Source organism: Elephantulus edwardii, unplaced genomic scaffold (assembly GCF_000299155.1).
Source record: "Elephantulus edwardii isolate Elephantulus edwardi_28Jun2011 unplaced genomic scaffold, EleEdw1.0 scaffold00001, whole genome shotgun sequence".
NCBI lineage: Eukaryota > Metazoa > Chordata > Mammalia > Macroscelidea > Macroscelididae > Elephantulus > Elephantulus edwardii.
This window is the reverse complement of record NW_006399751.1, coordinates 44,980,228-44,985,504: the sequence shown is the minus strand read 5'-3', so window position 1 is coordinate 44,985,504 and position 5,277 is coordinate 44,980,228. Positions and strand designations below refer to the sequence as shown.

The 5,277-nt window shown below is 38.4% G+C and overlaps 1 pseudogene; it reads left to right on the top strand.

Annotated features, from left to right (window-relative positions):
• The first annotated feature begins 441 nt into the window (after positions 1-441).
• On the top strand, positions 442-1,107 carry LOC102876228 (annotated as a pseudogene).
• Positions 1,108-5,277: the final 4,170 nt, after the last annotated feature.

Here is a 5,277-nt window from a genome sequence, read left to right as displayed (position 1 = left end):
TACTGGTGCAGAGAGTGTTGACTGTGGAGCCAAGCAAACTAAAGCTGTGAACAATCTCAATCTCTTCACCATCCATCCTGATGCTGCCAGTTGGTCCAGTTAATATGTGTTAGACAAGTATCGCTCCAGGCAACATGTCCAAAGCATGTGAGATAAAGTTTCACCACCCTTGCCTCTAAGTAGCACCTTGGCTGCACTTTCTCCAAGATAGGCTTTTTGTTCTTTTAGCAGTCAATGAAATACTCAGAACTCTTGTTAATTTATTAGACTTACTTGTGAAAGGAAAGCTGGATTCCTTTTATCTGAGTGAAGAATCAAGTCAGTAAAAAGGAAATCACTGCTTAAGAGTCAAAACAAAGTTTAAGAAGAAAGAGAAGAAAGTTTGTTAGAAAAAGTATGTTCAATGAGGCTCCAGGTGGTTTGAACAGTTTAACTGAAAACATGGATATCAGACCAAATCATACAATTTATACCAACAATATGAATGACAAAATTAAAAAAGAAGAATTGAAGAGGTCTTTGTATGCCCTATTTTCTCAGTTTGGCCATGTGGTAGATATTGTGGCTTTAAAGATCATGAAGATGAGAGGACAGGCTTTTGTTATATTTAAAGAACTTGGCTCATCCACAAATGCTTTGAGACAGTTACAGGGATTTCCATTTTATGGCAAACCAATGTGAATCCAATATGCAAAAACAGATTCCTATATAATTTCTAAAATGCGTGGAACTTTTGCTGACAAAGAGAAAAAGAAAGCAAAAACTGTGGAACAGTCTGCAGCAGCCACAAACAAAAAACCTGGTCAGGGAACACCAAATTCAGCTACTACTCAAGGAAATTCAACACCAAGTCCTCAGGTCCCTGATTACCCTCCAAACGATATTTTATTCTTTAATAATTTACCAGAAGAAACTAATGAGATGATGTTATCCATGCTGTTTAATCAGTTCCCTGGATTTAAGGAAGTGCGCTTGGTACCTGGCAGGCATGACATCACATTTGTTGAGTTTGAAAATGACGGGCAAGCTGGTGCCGCTCGGGATGCTTTGCAGGGATTTAAGATCACACCATCCCACGCCATGAAGATCACTTATGCCAAGAAATAACACTTGGGGGAGTCTTCCTTAAAAGACTTGAACTTATTTATGTTTGTTTTGATAACTCTGGACAGGCCATTTTATAGTTGAGAGCAAGGGACATATTGAAAATAAACTTTGTGGAAATACTTAGATAATTACCTTGTCTTTCTTAAGCTCTGGTGAGCCTTAAAGTATGAAGGTCTTAATTTTGTACAATAAACTTTTCTTTGTGTTCTGAAAAAAAAAAAAGAAAAAGTATGTTCAAAAGGTAAATGGATCATTCTTGGCAAAAGCAAAAGGAGTGGAGAGGACTCTGGAATTTTAAGGTCTTGGTCTTTATAAAACTTGAGCAAATGATATAAACTCAGGAGTTCTGGTAGCCTAGTGGTAAGGATCATTGAAAATGCAGCTAAGAAAATTCAACCTAAGAAAATGCAGTTGAACTCTATTACTTGCTCTGTGGGAATAAAATATATTATCAACTCCTGTGGAATATACTACCTCTGAAAACCCACTGGAGGTTCAACAACAAACAACAGGGAATTGATACGCTGACATTGGTGCTGGATAGTCATCTGTGCTATGGACGAGGTGAGTGGTGACTACCAGGTATTGGATGTTCTGACCTAATAGATTTAGCAGGGTCCCAATTTGGTCCACTGCATGTTGACTGTAAACTGTCATGGTGCTGGTAAGAGTGATTTTTAGTATTATAATGAAGAAAAGGTTAACACTGGATGCCAGGTTGCTTTAACTGCACTTGTATAGCCCTGTGTTTTAGGCAGTACACTCTGGTGCTCCCTTCCCTAGGATCCCCCCTACACCTCCATTCCTAACCTCCACCCCTAGGCTCCCTCCTACCCACAGTACCTGTACATTGGCCATTTGTGTTTAGTTGTGAGAATCATGCAAACTGTCAGGCAATTCCCTTTCCCACTGGGGTTTCTCCTTCTCTATCCCTAAAACTTCTTGAATACCATAATTCAAATATCTTTATACCATCCTGAATCATTTTGTTCAGTGAATTGTGGGCTAGTGTGGCTTTTGGACCTCCATGTGTTCCCTTTAAAGTCACTCACATCCTTTACAGGAAGCTCTCTGGTGACCTAGTGGTATGAACTTATGCTGTAATCCCAAAGGCACGCAGTTTGAATCCACCAGCTGCTCCACAGGAGAAGGATAGGCAATACTGCTTGTGAGACTCTGCAGAAGGGACAGCTATGAGTCAGTTCTACCAAAGGCAAATAACAACACCCCCATCTGTTGTAATATCTTTTCTCTTTAAATACACTCTTTTTCATGAAAAGTTCTAGTATTTCACTGTCATTTTTGCAAGTGATAGAAGGGACCTGCAATTTGAAAAGCAGTTATTGTTTCTTGGAAAACATATTCACTATGAAAGAAAGTCTTGATACTCTTCCTCTGAAAAATCAGCAAAATCTGAAAACTTTGTGGAGCCAAATTGTATTACTTCATATAAAGTAAAGAACCTTTTAAAAATATCATTTCACTTATTTATCTTGCCTTTAATATTATTGGTGCCATACATTTGTAATAAATTTCAAAATACAGTATTATAATTTTTGCTTTAAACATTCAATTGTTCTTCTAAAATATTAAGAGAAGAAAAAAGTCTTGTCTATTTATCAACATATTTAACTATTTCTTGTGCTCTTCTTTTCTGTCAACTTACTCTTATTGTTGTGGACTTAGAACTGACTCCTAGCTAACCCTGCAGAACTGGATGCTCTGCCCTAATATGGCCAACCAGGTACCAATATAAAAAACTCTATGATGATGGTAAATTGTCACAGTTCTCATGGAAATATTTTTAGTATTATAAAGAAGTAAAGGTTAAGATTGGATGTCATATTGCTCTAACTGTGTTTGCACAGCCCTGGGGAAGTCTCTGAATTTGGTTCTTTCCCAAGTAAAAAAGTGTGTAGAAGACTGTGCTATAAGAAGCACACTGTAGATTTGTTGTTCTTGTTCATAGGGTCGCTATAAAACCTACTTGACGTGATGGCACCCAACAATAACACTGGATAATGAAGTCTTTTCCAGCCCCCCATTTCTTAAATTGAGATTTTAATGAAAGTTTGTAAAGAACTTGGATTTCCATTCATTCATTGTTGCACATTTCCCTCCCTGTCCCTGTACCCGCCCAGTTGGCTTTTTTCTGGGAGGGAGTTCTTTCATTGTTATAGAGCCCCACCCCCAAGACCACATTACTATGCAGCTCTTATTCTGGACTCTCATCATGCCAATAATACCTAATCATATATTCTTTTTATACAGTTTCCTCCCTCATCTGTTTTGATGACATGTACATTATTTATCTCTTCTTTTCTTTGTTTCCCCCCAACCCCCATGTCAGCCTTGTTTTACAACAAAGACATTATGTGGTATTTGTCCTTCTGTGACTGAGATATTTCACTCAGCATAATGTCCTTCATGGTCACCCATTTGTATGATATTTCATGGGTTTTTGTGTTTCAGTGCTGCGTAATATTTCATTGTGAATAAAGCACAGTTTTTCTATCCATTCATTTGTTTATGGGCGCTTGAGTTGTTTCCACCTCTTTGCTATTGTGAACAAAGCAGTAAACATGGGTACGCATATATCTACTTGGGTGGCAGTTCTGGTATCTTTAGGGTATATTTCCAGTAGTACAATTGCTGGGTCAAACGGTATTTCTATTTCCACCTTTTTTAGTAAGTGCCATACTGCCTTCCATAGTGGTTGCACCATGTTACACTCCCACCAACAGTGAATAAGGGTTCCAGTTTCTCCACAACCTCGCCAGTATTTGTTGTTTGCTGCTCTGTTGAATTTTGCTATTCTTATTGGTGTGAGACGATATCTCATAGTGGTTTTGATTTGCATCTCCTTAGAGCTAAAGATTTTGAGTACTTCTTCATGTGTTTGTTGGCCATCTGAATGTCTTCTTTGGTGAAGTGTCTGTTCATATCCTGTGCCCATTTTGCAACTGGATTGTTTACTCTTATCTTGTTGTGGTGCTTAATTATTCTATAAATTCTAGATATAAGTCCCTTATCAGACATATTATTACCAAATACCTTTTCCCAGTCTGTAGCTTCCATTTTTACCCTGTTGGAGAAGTTTTTGGATGTGCGTAGGGATTTTATTCTTAGAAGGTCCCATTGATTTATTTTATCCTCTCCTGGTTGTAGGGTTTTCAGGATGCATAGAAGACTATTCATGTTGTGGATTTGTGCTTCTAGGGTTCTTCCATGCTTTCCTCTAATGAAGTTTAGAGTCCTTGGGTTTAGTCCTAGGACCTTGATCCCCTTTAAGTTGGTGTTTGTGTATGGTGTGAGGAGTGGGTCTTGGTTGAGTTTTCTGCAGATTGTTTTCCAATTTTGCCAACACCATTTGTTAAAAAGGCTGTCATTTCTCTGCTTAACGGATTGCATATCCTTGTCAAAAATCAGTTGACCATAGGTAGATTGGGCTGATTTCTGGGTTCTCAGTACTATTCCATTGATCTATGTGTCTGTCATTGTACCAGTACCATGCTGTCTTGGCCACCACGGCTGTGTAGTAGGATTTGAAATCAGGGAGTGGGAATAGTCCTACCTTGTTTCTCTTTTTAAGAAGTGCTTTGCTTATTCGGCTCTCTTTCCATTCCTATGAAATTGGACATTGCCTTTTCTATCTTGTTGAAGAGTGAAATTGGTATTTGAAATTGGGATTGCATTGAATATGTAGATTGCCTTAGGTGGGATTGTCTGTTTCACAATATTGATTCTTCCTATCTATGAGCAAGGTATATTCTTCCATTTCTCCAGTTCTCTTTTTGTTTCTTGTAGTAATGTTTTATAATTTTCTTTCAATAGATTCTTTGTGTTTCTCATTAGATCTACTCCCAAGTGTTTAATCTTGTGATTAGCTATTGTGATGGGTATTGTTTTACTTGTTGTTGTTATGTGCTGTTGAGTTGCTTGTGACTCATAGCAACACTGTGTACAAGAGCCCTATACCCTGCTCTATCCTGTGCCAATCTCATTGTCTCTGACACACCTACTGCCATTACCCCAAACACTGAATCGATCCATCTCATAGAGGGTCTTCCTCTCTTTCGCTGTCCCTCCACTCTCCCAAACATGATGTCTCTCTCCAAGGACTGGCCTCTCCTTGCAATATGCATAAAGTATATCAGATGAAGCTTCAGA